The 15,756-nt window shown below is 38.5% G+C and overlaps 1 long non-coding RNA gene across 3 annotated transcripts in view; it reads right to left on the reverse strand.

The window, feature by feature from the left end:
- LOC144313822 (uncharacterized) overlaps positions 1 to 15,756 on the reverse strand; it is a 53,029-nt gene that overhangs the window by 23,416 nt on the left and 13,857 nt on the right. For all 3 annotated transcript variants that reach the window (XR_013379438.1, XR_013379439.1, XR_013379440.1), the window contains exon 3: positions 6,261 to 6,585. This is a non-coding gene — a long non-coding RNA (uncharacterized LOC144313822). The remainder of the gene's footprint in view (positions 1 to 6,260; positions 6,586 to 15,756) is intronic.

The following is a 15,756-nucleotide window of genomic DNA, read 5'->3' on the forward strand; positions in this document are numbered from 1 at the left end:
ACTTCATTCTCTCAACAGTGTCCACTGCAGAGCAGAAGACATTTTAATTTTAATGAAGTCTAACTTCATTTTTCTTTCACAGATCATGATTTTGGTGCTTTATATGAAAAGTCATCACCAAAACCAAAGTCAGATAGATTTTCTATTTTATCTTCTAGGAGTTCTGTATATTTAGGTTTATAATTCATTCTGAGTTACTTTTTTGTGGAAAGTGTATAGATTCATTTTTTGCATGTGGGTATCCAATTGTTCAAGTACCATTTAGTGAAAAGACTATTGTTTCTCTATTAAGTTACCTTTTGCTCCTTTGTCTAATATGACTTGACTACCTTTGTGTGGATCTATTTCTGGGCTCTCTATTCTTGGATTAAGATTGCATTAAATCTATAGATCAAGTTGGAAAGAACTGACATCTTGACATAATGAGTATTCCTACCCATATGCATAGACATCTCTCAATTAACTTGAATCTTTGATCTCTATTTCAATTTTGGTGCTAATGCATATGGTATTGTTTTTAATTTCAAATTCCATTTGATTGTTGCTGGTACACAAAAGACAATTGACTTTTATATATTAACCTTATATGCTGCAAACTTGCTATAACCACTTACTTTCAGGTGTTTTTTTTTGTTGTTGTTGTTGTTGTTATTGATTCATTGGGATTTTCTACATAGACAGTCATGTCATCTGCAACAAAGACTGCATTATATCTTCTTACACAACCTGTTCATCTTTACCCCCTTTTCTTGTCTTATTCCATCATATATGACTTCAAGTATGATGTTGAATAGGAGTGGCAAGAGAGGGGACACCTGGGCGGCTCTGTGGTTTAGCACCTGCCTTTGGCTCAGGGCATGATCCCAGAGTCCCAGGATCAAGTCCCACATCGGGCTCCCTGTGGGAAGCCTGCTTCTTTCTCTGCCTGTGTCTCTGCCTCTCTCTTTCTCTCTGTGTCTCTCATGAGTAAATAAGACCTCAAAAAAAAAAAAAAAAAAAAGGAGGGGCAGCCCCAGGGGTGCAACGGTTTAGCGCCACCTGCAGCCTAGGGCGGGATCCTGGAGACCTTGGATCGAGTCCCACGTCGGGCTCCCTTCATGGAGCCTGCTTCTCCCTCTGCCTGTGTGTCTCTGCCTCTCTCTCTCTCTCGCTCTCTCTCTCTCTCTGTGTCCCTATGAATAAATAAATAATCTTAAAAAAAAGGAGTGGCAAGAAAGTACATTCTTGTCATGTTCCTAATCAAGTGGGAAAGTACCTAGTTTCTCATCATTAAGTATGATGTTAAGTAGGGTTTTTTTTTTTAAGATTTTTTTTTTTATGGGAGAAAAGGCGAGAAAGCCAGCATGAGGGGCAGAGGGAGAGGGAGAAGCAGACTCCTCACTGAGCAGGGAGCCTGATGCAGGACTCGATTCCAGGACCCTGGGATCGTGACCTGAGCCGAAGGCAGACACTTAACCGACTGAGCTACTCAGGTGCCCCGCTAAATAGGTTTTTTTAGTATTCTTTATCAAGTTAAGGAAGTTTCCTTACATTCCTAGTTTTTGAGAGTTTTTACCTTGAATAAGTGTCAACTTTTCTGCATCTATCAATATGCAGATGATTCTTCTTTAGCCTGTTGATGTGATGGATTACATTAATTGATTCCAAATGTTGAACTAGTCTTGTGTAACTGGAATAAATCCCACTTGGTTGTGGTGTATAATTTTTTTATGCATTGTTTGATTTGATTTGCTAATATTTTGTTGAGGAAGAATTGATTTTTGAGCAGCACTAAAACATATATTATTTTATAATAATCCACATGTGTTTGTGCAGAAAAATTTTGTTTACATTCTTTGTATTGCAGAATGATTAGATACTCCTGTTAATTGGGGCTATATATATTCAATAATATAAAGTAGTAGGATTGGGTTAAAAATGATATCTAGATATCTTTTGTATTTGTCCCCTTTCTCCATCTGTGGCATCTCTCTTCAATTGTGATACCTCCAACCCCACCCCTTCACTCTATTGCTCCAAATCACACTACCTTTTAGGAAAGCTCAGAAGGATTTCCAGTTTTTCATGGTAGATTAAGCTAAAGATTAAATTAAAGAAGAACTTTCACCTGCTCACTCCTGAAACCAAACAAAAATGATAAAGAATTTAAAAATGCAAAACCACAAAAAAGAAGGAAAAGGAAGGAAACAACGGTATTATCAATGAAATTTTGGAAAATGGAAAACAGATGTCCACCATCTGGAAATTTTCTTAGCAAGACAGGAGAAAGCTAAAAAACAAAAAAACAAAACAAAACCAAAAAACCCCAACCAGACTTGTTGGCAATAGCATGCCAACAAGAAGCAATCCAATTCACCTAAAGGAACCCTGAGAAGGCCTGGACATTAGAAGCACCAAATAAGAGAATGTCGGTGTGAGAATTGGATTCTATAGACATTATAGAAATGTCTATAAAAAAAAATCTCTCCCATACTACATAAACTCCTTTACCAGCCCACAGAAAGAGTGAGAGGTTTACTACACTTTTTGGAGTTTAACCCTACTCTCATTTCAGGGACATTTCTTCACTGCCTTCCTCTATAATGTTTAGTGTCCATGGCCAGAGTGTAGGGTTAAACTTAAATTTTTCCATGAAAAGTCTGCATAGTGAATGATATCATCCAAGGTCCCTTTCCCACTGTCATCTCCTAACCTTATGCCACCAATCACCACCCCTCACCTACGCCATTCTCCTGGAGAAAATGTGCAGAGACATTTGCATTTTATTGGAAAACCAATAAAACAACTATGTGTCTGCCAATTACCTTACAGTGAAGCCCACAAGACAACAAGCCTTATTCTTACACATTAAACTTCTAATTATTGTTTTTTTAATATCTTATTTCAATAGGTAAAAGGACAGCCCATGATCACTAAGCAATTGAGGAACACCTCTAATATTGCTCTTTTTCAAGAATGCTTTGAATATTTTAGATCCTTTGCAATACTACCTAAAAACAATTGGCTACTTAATTTCTACAAAAAAAGCCTGATGGGACTGAAATCAATATGGGGAGAAGTGACATGCTGGCAATATTGGGTCTTCCAATTCATCACGGTATCCCTCTCCATTTCTTGAGACATTTTTTATTTTTTTCTCAAAGGTATTTTGTAGTTTCCAGGATAGGAGTCTTATGTATCTTTTGCTACATTCTTCCTAAATGTTGTAAATTCTCACATTACCGTAAATAGAATTTAAAATTTTCATTTCCAGGGTGCGTGGGTGGCTCAGTCAGTTAAGCATCTGACTCTTGATTTCAACTCAGGTCATGATCTCAGGGTCATGGGATCAAGTCCTACATCAGCTCCTTGCTCAGCTTGGAATCTGTTTAAGATTCTCGCCCCTCCCCTACTGTTTGTGTGTGTACTGTCTCAAAAGAGATATTTTTTCATTTCCAACTCTTTGCTGCTAGTATATAAAATTAAAATTTTTGTATAGTAAATTTGTATATTGCAACCTTGCTAAATTCTCATCTTTTTTTTGTAGATGCCTCAGGATTGTCTATGTCAACAATCTACAATTTAGATTGATACATTGCATAACCCACACTCCATCAAGATGTAGAACATCTAAAATATCCCTAGTGTCCCTTCCCAGTCAATTCCACCACCACTAGAAGCATTAACTGTTGTGTTTCTTCCATCATAAAGTAACTCTGCCTCCTCTAAAACTTCATATAAATGGAATCAAACAATATGTACTCTAGCTTTGTTCACTCAGCATAATGTCTATGAAATTTACCCATACTCTTACATCTATAAATAGAACATCTTGATTACTGAATAATATTATATTGTATGATTATATCAAAATTTTAAAATCCATTTTCCTACTGATGGTTATTTTGTTCCGGACCTTGGTTATTAGGAAAAGAGCTCCCACAAGTATTCCTGCCCAAGTATCTGTGTGGGCATACATTTTCATTGCTCTTGGGTAAATACCTAGGAGTGGGATTGCTGGCTCAAAAGAAGGGATAACTTTATAAGAAACTACCAAATCTATTCCAAAGTGATTTTGTAATTTTACATTACACCAGAAATTTACAAGAGTTCTGGTTGCTTTGAACTGTCAAGACTTCCATCATCTTTTTTAATTTAACCATTCTGACAGTATCTTGTGGGTTTTGTTCCTAAGTGGATATTCCCTTTTTTAAGATTTTTATTTATTTATTCATGAGAGAGAGAGAGACAGACAGACAGACAGATAGACAGAGGCACAGGCACAGGCAGAGGCACAGGCAGAGGGAGGAGCAGGCTCCATGCAGGGAGCCTGACATGGGACTCGATCCCAGGACCCCAGGATCACGCCTTCGGCTGAAGGCAAGCACTAAACAGCTGAGCCACTCAGGGATCTCCGTGGATATTCATTTTTGAAACAATCTCAAACTCCTAGAAAAGCTGCAGGTACAGTGTGATACTTTTCCTTCCAAACCATTTGAGAGAAATTGCTAATATCATGGCCCTTACTTTCAAATACTTGGGTGTATATTTCCTAAAGAAGGATATTCTCCTGCATAATCGCAACACCATCATCAAAGTGAGGAAGTTAACATTAATACATTACTACTACTTAATTCTTCTACCCATTTAAGTTTCATCAATTGTTCCGTAACAATCTTAATAGCAAAGGGAGCCAGCCCAGGATAATATGCTGCATTTACTTGTCACGTTTCTTTTGTTTCCTTCTATCTAGAATAGTTCCTTGGTCTTTTCATGATTTTCACGACCTTGACAATTCTGAAGATTACAGAACAGTTATTTTGTATAATGTCCTTCAATTTGGGTTCGTCTGCTGTTTCCTCACAATTAGACTCAGCTTATGAATCTTCGACAGGCGTTATCGTAGTTCTCATTGCGTACTAGCAGGTGGTTCTGATTTCAATTTGTCCCATTACTAGGGATGTTGCCTTGGCTCATTTGATTAAGATAGTGTCTGCCAAGCCTCTCCCACTATCAAGTTACTTTTTCCCTTTGTAATCAGTAAGTGCTTGATGAGGGGGTAATTTAAGACTATGTAGATATCTGTTCCTTCACCTAACTTTCAATTTATTCACATCTTTACTCAGAGCAAATGTGGACTCATGGATTCCTGTTTTATTCAACAGCTTACACTTTGTTACTATTATTTGTTTTGAAGTCATATCCTTCCAGATTTCACCAGTGGGAAGCCCAGTCAAGTTGGATTCTATGGATTTGGACAGATCCCCGTCATTCCTCAGGGACTTCCTTACTTTTGGGCACAAAATGTTCCAGGTTCATTTTTGTACATTTCCTCCCCCAGTCCTCAAATCAGTCGTTACTCAACAAAAAGCCTTGGTTCTTTTACACTGAGAAGTGTTCTCAGAAATCAAGATTGGGCCTCTACAGATGCTCATAGTTGATGCTTTCAAAACTTGCCTGTGGTCACAGCTAGAAAGGATATGGTTGTGTGTATCTATGGGTATCTATGCATATCCACATCCACATGCATATTCGTGGACATAAACACAGGTATATATTTGTATACCTACAATAATATATCCATATTTATGTACTTATATAAGTAAATTCCAATACCACTTGTTCATTCTAGTTTCTACATCTGTAATCCCCTTCTCTAACAATAAGAAACTTAGCTCCCATTATCATTAATATACATTAATAATACAGTCTATTTGTGTCTGTCCATTTCATTCTTTTTTCCTCTCTTCCTTTCTTCTTTTTTGGGTTATTTGAATCCTTTTAGCATTCCATTTTGATTTTGATTTCTCCATTGGCTTTTTAGCTGTATATCTTGCATTATTTTTAGTAGTCACTTCAAGGATTTCAATATACATCTTTAAATTACCATGATCTTAGTTTATGTGCTGCTGAAGTGAGCACAAATTACCACAAGCTACTTAAGAGTTTACGGTACTACTTCACATAAAAGCTAGCAACCTCTAATATCATAGTGTTATTTACCACTCTCCCAAGTTGGTGAGATTTTTGTCATATCTGTCATAACTACTTATAACCCCCACAATGCTATATTATAAGCTGCATCATGCAATCAAATGCTTTTTCAAGAAATTAAGAAAATATGTACATGGGGTGCCTTGCTGGCTCAGTTGGTGGAGCATGCAACTCTTGATCTCGGGTTATGAGTTCAAGTCCCACTTGGGGTATAGAGATCACTTAAAAAGAAAATCTTAAAAAAAAAGAAAAGGTGTATGTTTTCTCATGTGAACCCAAATATTTACCATTTCCTGTGTTCTTTATTCCTTCCACTGAATCCAAGTTATCACCTGGTGTCATTCCTCTTCCACTTGAAGAATTCCCTTTAGCATTTCTTATAGCACAACACACAAATTCTTAGCTTTTATCCATATGAAAACATCTTTATTTTTCTTCATTTTTGAAAGATAATTTTGCAGCATATAGAATGCTGGGTTGACAGCTTTCATTATTTCAGTACTTAAAAATGTTATTCAATCATCGTCATGGGTTGGGTTTCCTAGGAGGTAGACTCTGAGGTGGAATTTAGCCAGCAGAATGTTTACTAAGGAGTCTCCTTGGTATCAAAACCTGTGGAAAGGAGAAGGAAGCAAGAGTAGTCAGAAGGAAAAATTGAGCTGTGATGCATGTCCTACAGCAACCTCAGCCGATGCCCGGGGGAGATTTGGAGCAAGAATGGCCCTTTAGATTTGTCTTGCATTGGGCCAAGATGGTCAGGTCCTGCACTGATCAACCACTGGCTATAGGTATCCCATGAAGAGGCTTGATCTTAAGTAAGTCAGTGCTCTACAGCTGAAACAATCCCCCTGAAAGAGGCTGAAAATGGAAGGTTGTTGGTAGCACTCCTCCCAACTGGGGGAATGGGTTTTTCCACTGATGTGAGCTGGGTGTGTAGCACAGACTTCTGGTCTCCCCCATTTCTCATGAGAAGTCTGCCTTCTTTACTGTTTCTCTCTAAGTAACATACAGGCTTTATTTTCTCCCAGCTCCTTTATCTTTAGATTCCAACAGTCTGTCACATGCCTGGTGTGGTTTTCTTCGTATTTATTCTCCTTGTTCCTCACTGACCTTGGATCCGTTAGTGTTTTTATTAAATTGCTAAGTTTTCTGCTATTATTTCTGCAAATATTTTTTCTTCCCTATTCTTTCTCTTGGTTCCTTCTAGTTTTCCAATCACATGTATTAAACTGCTTGTATTTCAGAAACTATAGCTCTCTGAAAAGTTATTTATATTTCTTCTATCTTTTTTCCCTTTTCCAAATTTGGACAATTTCCATTTATCTGCTTTCAAATTCATTGATTCTAGTGCAATCTCTAGTCTGTCATTAAGCATACCTAGTAAAATTTTCATTTTAGTTGCTATACTTTTCACCCAGAATTTTGAGTCTGCTATAGACTGAATGTTTGTGTCTCTCCCGCCACCATTCACATGTTAAAATCCTAACCCCAATGTGATGGTATTAGGAGGTGGAGCCTCTGAAGGTAATGAAGACTCCACTTCATGAATAGTATTAGTGCCCTTGTAAAAGAAGCCCCACAAAGCTCCCTTATTCCTTCTGCCATGTAAGAACACAGTGAGAAGATAGCCATCTATGAACCATGAATGTCACCAGAGACCAAATCTATTGGTGCCTTGATCTTGGGCTGCCCAGCTTCCAGAACTGTGAGAAATAAATGTTTGTTATTTAAGCCACTCAGGGTGTTTTTGTTAGAGCAGCCCAAACAGACTAAAACAGAATCTTTTCATTCTATTTGGATGCTATTTCTCCATCTGTTCATTCATTAAGACTATATTTTCCTATAATCCCTTGAGCATATTTATAATAGCTGCTTTATTTATTTATTTATTTATTTATTTATTTATTTATTTATTTATGATTTTAGAGGCAGAAAGAGAACAGGCTCCATGCAGGAAGCCCGATGTGGGACTCGATCCTGGGACTCCAGGATCACACCCTGGGCCAAAGGCAGGTGCTCAATCACTGAGCCACCCAGGTGTGCCTATAATAGCTGCTTTAAAGTCTCTGTCTAATAAGTACCACCTAAGGTTTGGTTTGGTTTTTCTCTCTTGCATATAGGTCATATTTTCCTGTTTTTTTACACATTTGGTGTTTTCATTGTATACTAGACATTAGGAATTATACATTGTAAAAATTCTGTATTCTATTATATTTCTCAGAAGAGTGTGATTTTTGTTCTAGCAGGGAATTAAATTGGCGGGACTCAAACTCCTAAGTCTGTCTCCTCTGTTTTGGGTGATAGCTGAAATCTCCACTCAATTCCTTCAGTTTCTAGTGGACATTTTTTCTCTATACTCTCTGTGGTCTCTCCTATTGATGTACATTTGAGCAGCTGGACAAGAATTTGAGGACAGTTTATATGCAGATTTGTGGTTCACCACCTCTATGACCCCCTCCCGCCTAGGATGCTCCCTCCTCTAGGTCCTTCCAGGCCTAAATTCTATACTCTGACACCAGTGTTCAGCAAATGCTTCATTCTAAGACTCCTAAATGAATTGGTGAACAACTTTGAGCAAAAACTACAAACTCGAAAATCACATTGGCATAGTTACAATCTTTTAAAAAGTAGACTCCTCTCCAATATCTACCTTTTAGTCTCTGTCAAATGTCTTCAAATAGTTGGTTTTTAATATTCCCATCCAGACTATATCATTGTTATCTGTGGAAAGATTAGCTTGACTGAGCTACGCTACCATTACTTGAAATCAAATTTCCCCATACCGGAATCCCACCTAAATCCTGATCTATGTCAGTGTTGTAATTCATTTCCTTTGCATCACTGCTATGTTTAGGAAAGGTCATAGATCAGTCTGGAAACCAGAAGCTACTCTTCGCAGTCTAGCTATAAAGGGTTTTAATACAGGGAATTGGTGGCTTATCCCCCCAAAAATCCTTAAGGGAGCAATGACTAGAGAAACCACCACTGACCTTCTCAACTTGAACCACTCAAGCAGGTGATTTTGAAAATTCACCTTGAAGTTTCTAAAAATATCACATCTGCTCACAATTCTGGATGCAACTGACTGGAGAATAATAATCTCTCCATCACTTTGGCTCAAGGATGCCTCTCATCAATACACTCTAGCCTGGGACCACACAACAAAGGGGAATCTGGAGAATGTAGCACCTGGCTTCTCTTCAAAGCAAAGGAGACCTTAGAAGGGAGGGGGGTGGTGGTGATGCCAAGTTGATGACAGATAATCCAAACAGAGCATATATCCCAAATTAGCCAAAGGCACAGGAGGGAAAAGGAGGTACAGATCTTCCAGAAAAAAATTATTTGCTGATAAACAAAACAAAATAAAGATCCACAAGAAGAATGGCCCCTCTTCTTACAAGGGATTTTTTTCATGTGATTCTTAGAACAAACAGTGATCTCATGATCATGACAAGGTACCAGCTGAGATGGAAGCAAATATGGTGTCTGAAGCCTGTCTAGTCTGGACTTCCTATTGCTAGAATAAGTGTCATTATTTAAGATATTTTCAATTGGCTTATTTTGTTACTTGCAGTAGATATGGCACCTTATCTAGATTATAGAGGTAAATCCCAGAACAAACCATTTGAAGTGGTGAAAGTAGTAGCCTTAAAAGAGTAAGACTGGGGGTAATGAGATGTGGTACAGTGTGCATTGGCTTTTATTCTATGTCTTGTGCTATTGTACATTGTAAAGAAGATATATGAAATACTTGGATAAAATGTGAGATCCTTTTCTAAACATAGCAATGATGCAAAGGAAATGAATTATAACACTGACATAGATCAGGATTTAGGTGGGATTCCGGTATGGAGCACAAAAGTAATATGGGGAAATTTGACTTCAAGTAACCGTAGCGTAGCTCTGTCAGGCTAATCTTTCCACAGATAACAATGATATACTCTGGATGGGAATATTAAAAACCAACTATCTGAAGAGATTTGACAGAGACTAAAGGGTAGATATTGGAGAGGAGTCTACTTCTAAAACTCTGATCTTAGCACAAAAGGAAACAGCAGCTAAACACAACAATTTTTGCCTGCTCTTACTTCAGGCAATCATCAGTTCTAGCTGCCTACTGAACAGCTTCCTGAGTGAACCCCATCCTCATCTCCCTCAATCTACTCTTTGTCAGCAAAATTATCATTCCAAAGGACAAATATGATCACATCCCTCTCCTCCTTAAAATTCCTAATTGGCTTCATATTGTCTCCATAGGATAAAATCCAAATTTCGTAATATGGGATCCAAGACTCTTCATGATCTGGCCCCTAATACTTTCTCATGTGTATATATATGTGTGTGTATATATGCACACATATATATACATATATATTTTTTTAAGATTTTATTTATTTATTTATGATAGAGAGAGAGAGAGGCAGAGACACAGGCAGAGGAGAAGCAGGCTCCATGCAGGAGCCTGACGTGGGACTCCATCCTAGGTCTCCAGGATCAGGCCCTGGGCTGCAGGCGGCGCTAAACTGTTGCGCCACCGGGACTGCCCTCTCATGTATATATTATAGGTATTTTTTAAATCTTGCTTTTCTCCACACTCAGACGTCCATCCATTCTCTTGAGAATTTCGTTGGTTTGGAACATCTTTCTTAAATAATCCACTTTCAGCTACCTGTTCTGTGAAGATTTCTTACTCCTCCAGTTCTATAGTCTCTCCTTCCAGAAGAGTTCTTATCTTAGGGATACCTATAGCCTCCATCAACATAAATCTTATTACAGCTCAAAAACTACTTACTAGAAAGTCTGAAATCCAGAAAATCTGTTAAAACTGAAATATCTTTTGGTAACCCATTTGGTAAATGAATTGAACTACTTATATTTATAATCTCAGTTTATTCCACTTTGTATTAATATTCATTAATTTTGCCGCAGAAGTATTAATGGGTTTCATTGCATAGTGAAGCCTCAGACCTCACTGGTAATGGTACATAACACACAGTATATGCACCGCTGGTATATGTACTATTCTCAAAATGGCTACTGCAGCATGTCTCATCCCACAAATTCTAGAACTTCTATCACTTATTGCTTGACTTCCCCAGCTAGGTCATGAAAGGTGACATGGCTTCTATCTCTTTTCCTTTCTCTTTTAAAATGCTTGCCTTTAGAACTTAGCCACCATGTTGTGAGGAAGCTCAGCTATATAGTAAGGCCACCTGTAGCTGTTCTACCCCACAACCCCAGCCAAGGTCTCAACCACCACCCACCAACAACCACCAACCAGCATCAACTACCAGACATGAGAATGAGTGATACCTTCAGATGATGCCTCTCCTGAGCACTCAAGTGCCCCCAGCTGTTTGGCTGAGTGGACCAAAGACAAGCTGATGCCAAGCCTTGCCCCAAATGCAGATTCATGAGAAAGACAAATGTTTTTGTTGTTTTAAGGCACACAATTTTAGGTAATGTTCTGCAGCCAAAGTGATGGAATCTCATTCTATTACCTTGTAAAAATGTGAAATAGTCTTAATTTTAATACACATCAAAGGTTTCAGATAAGATCTGCATACTAAAATTATGTTTGTATATCTATTTTTCTATAGAATTAGAAGTTCTTTGAAGACAAGAACTAAGTTTTCCTTTTTTTTTTTTTTTTTTTTAATCTTGGTATTCTCAGAGCTACTGTTTAAGATTGGGTAGGTCCTTGGGATGCCTGGGTGGCCCAGCAGTTGAACATCTGCCTTTGGCTCAGGGCATGGTCCTGGAGTCCTAGGATTGAGTCCCACATCGGGCTCCCTTCATGGAGGCTGCTTCTCCCTCTGCCTGTGTCTCTGCCTCTCTCTCTCTCTCTGTCTCTCATGAATGAATAAATAAAATCTTAGAAAAAAAAGATTGGGTAGGTCCTCAAGGCATGTCTATTGAATTCATGTTGAATGTATAGATGAGTGAATAAACGCAGGGTTCCAAACAAATGGTTCTTTTGAAATAGTTTTTCAGTAGACTATATACTTTCATTCAATCCAATCCATTGCTCAAAAATAACTTAGAACATCTTATTTTTATAATTACTTTTACTTTATGAACTATATAAAAAGTTTCATCAATTTTTGCGTTGTTTTTATCCAGAAGTGTCATCTTTTTTCTTAAGTTCTTTTTTTAAAGATTTATTTTAGGGCAGCCCTGGTGGCCCAGTGGTTTAGCACTACCTTCAGCCCGGAGCATGATCCTGGAGACCCGGGATCAAGTCCCATGTCAGGCTCCCTGCATGGAGCCTGCTTCTCCCTCTTCCTGTGTCTCTGCCCCTCTCTCACTCTCTCTCTCTCTCTCTCTCTCTCTCTCTGTGCCTCCCATGAATAAATAAAATCTTAAAAAAATAATAAAAAATAAAGATTTAGTTTATGGAGTGAGAGAGAGAGAGGGTGCGTGCATGAACACAGAAGGGGCCAGGCAGAAGGAAAGAGAGAATCTCAAGCAGACTCCCCACTGAACAAGGAGCCTGACACAAGTCTTGATCCCACAACCTGAGATCATGACTTGAGCCAAAACCAAGAGTCAGATGCTTAACCCACTGAGTCACCCAGGCACCCCCAGAAATGTTATCTATTATGATCATGTACCTTACCCATCCAAGTGTGTTCCAAAGTATTCTTGGCTATTTCCAAAAGTCAAATGCATCCTTAAGGATGAAGATTTTCCATTACTGAAGAGAATCAAAGTAATCTGACACAGACTCTGCAGGTTATGCAAAACAGGGAGAGCCCAATGTTTTTGAACAACGTAGTGTTCAAATACAATGCAATGTGTGGAAATGATGCATGGATGCAAAGATTGCAGCATCCATGCTGACAACTATGGAAGAAAAGAAACTACTTTGGAGTTAAGTTCTACCTTGCATGACAAAAATATAAGTTTATTTTTCTCATGGTCATATGTGACACATATGTCATGTCACACATGTACTTAAGCACATGAGGAAAGGGGATGAAGGTAGAGAGAAAATCCATAATGTCATAAAGACATGAATAGACAACATTGATCTATTTTTTAATGTTCCTATTGGGAATAAAGGTTTTAGCTCCTCCCAAGGAATGTTATAATGATGTAATAACAAGGTACTAGTTTTACAGTTCTGTTGCCCAACAACGATTTCCTCAGAATTTAATGGATCCTTACTGCCTTGCTTTTTCTTCCCTCTCCATGTCATGTAAATGACATAAACTGGGTTATATGTAGGTGTATTTCAGGCTAATTCACATTCAGAGGAAATCTCTGTGAAAGTAAGAGTCTTTAGATAAAAAGAATATTAACCACAGTTTCTCAAAAAATGCCAAGAGGGGAAGAGTCTTTCCACCCGAAGCACAACTTCCAATCCTTTCTCCTCTCTGATGTTTCATGGAGTCCGGCAGAAATACTTCCTCCAGACCTCCTTCTTACCCTTCATATTCCTCCAAAATCCCCCTTCCTCCCTCTTTCTCTCATGCCCACTTCCACGCACATACCACCCTGCTCCTTTACTGCCTACCACTCTCATCTTCTCAATGTGTTCTTTCCTTATCGAGCTGTTCCTGAGATCAATCGAACTGGCCTTGGTTGTATTAATTCCCTTCCTTATGCATTAACCTGGTCCCCTGCAATCCTGGAACCAGGGACACAGTGCGATGAAAAGAAGTTCTCTTTTTCAAGGTGAGAAGGAGAGGCTGTGAATCCTGAAATATGATTTTTTTCCCTTGTCATACCAACATCTTCTAAGTAGTATTCCATTTCACTAAACAGCAATAAAATGATGAGTAACCTTGACCAGATATACTGCCAGGACACTGTAAAGTACAACATGACCTGCCTATAGACTCTAAAATGAACAGTTCAAGGACCACATATTCACTGGTATATATTGCTGCAGGCCTGCTGGGGTCTGGACAAATTGATATTGATTTAAATGGATTCGTAAACAGTGTCATGAGGAGCTACTTCATCCCTGGGGCTACCATATTCCTGGGGTCCCTCTCCTTTTACCTAACACCTCAGTACCACTTTTTTAAGGAGTTTAAAGCCCTGGAAATTGCCAAAGACCTGATAATGAAAGCCAAGTATCCACTCCTATGTCCCCATCCCCCCTTCCCTCTCTTTGGACTCTGAACCCCAGAAGTTCTAGGGATTGGAGGGTGTAGAAGCTGCAATGCAGAAATTCACATTTATGATAAGGCTGTGACATAAAATACAAGTATACTGAATTAAGTCTGAATTTCACATAGAGAACAAATAACTTCTTAGTAAGAGTATCTCCTAAATATTGCATGAGGTATACTTATACTTAAAAAAAAAAAAAGCATTCATTCTTTATGTGAATGAAGTTCAAATTTAACTAGATATTCCTATTAGAATTTTCCCCAGAAATCTGGTAACCCTAATTTAGGACAATCAGTGAGAATATCAACCGAGAATGAATGTTAGGCTTAAAAATGGGAATTCTTAGGTATGTACTGTCACTTGAGTTGCCCACTAAAAATGTACCCAAAACATCAGAATATAAGAAAGAAAGAAAGAAAGAAAGAAAGAAAGAAAGAAAGAAAGAAAGAAAGAGAGAGAGAGAGAAAGAAAGAAGCAGTCTCTGAAAACAGCGGGATCAGACTGAGATAGTCTGTAGTAATAAGACGCTTAAGTAGCTGGAAATGTTTTATTGGTGTACTAGAGATAGAGACTAAGTCAGCTTGTCCTTAAAGCATATATGATGTGGTAGTCATGTGATAATTTACTTGTCAGCACGACCTGTCCAGATGAGCTCAAAGTCTCTTCTCAGTTTCTGGAAACGGAGATGGGAATTGCAAAGCAAACTGTTGGTAGGAACATATAAAAATCTGGAGGAAATCTGCATCGCCCAACAGAGAAGACAACTAGATCAAAGGCACTACAGTAAAATGTAACCATGCTGACCTAGAAAACTTTGGGTGTGAAGGGGATGCACTGGCCAAAGTGCTCAACAGCTCATGATGTTTTTGTCTTAAAAAAATGCTAATACAGTGAAGATTCTCAAACATAATCTAATCTGGTTTATTCTCACTTGCTTATCTCTGATCCTGCTCATCCTCATAAGAAAAGAAAAAGGAGGGGGTGCCTGGGTGGCTCAGTCAGTTAAGCATCTGCCTTCAGCTCAGGTCATGATTCCGGGGTCCTGGGATGGAGCCCCGTGTAGGGCTCCCTGCTTAGCGGGGAGTCTGCTTCTCCCACTTCCTCTGCCTGCCGCTCCCCCTGCTTGTGCTCTCTCTTTCTCTGTTAAATAAATAAATAAAATCTTTAGGGAAAGAAAAAAGCAGTCTGAGCCTAATTCTTCAGAGATTGAAACTATTGCCTCGTAGCTTCACAGTGGTTTATCATTACTTTCAAAGCAAATACGGAATCTTATTTACATCTTATTTAAAACGTAATGATAAACTACTTCAATGAAATTAGCAAACATTACTAGAAATGTACATGTTTACATGGATTATTAATTACTAATAATCAATTTATGAAACCAGGAGATGTACTAGGTCACTTAAGTTTTATAGCAAACATCCAGTTTACTTGTTCTGCTTTGCTTTTTTAAAAACATTTCTCCCAAAAGAAATAGGTCTCCTTCAAGCATTCTTAAGCAAAAAGATTCAGTGTCCCAGGATGCTCTAGAGGCAATGAGAAGCCCCTGGTTGGTCTTCAGAGTGGACTGGAGCTGTGCTGGTTCTGGGGGCTGAAGCGGCTGGGAGCGGGGGGCAGGGTGGTGGTGGTCGTGAGTGTAGACCGGCTTCCCAAGCT

Source organism: Canis aureus, chromosome 5 (genome assembly GCF_053574225.1).
Source record: "Canis aureus isolate CA01 chromosome 5, VMU_Caureus_v.1.0, whole genome shotgun sequence".
Lineage (NCBI taxonomy): Eukaryota > Metazoa > Chordata > Mammalia > Carnivora > Canidae > Canis > Canis aureus.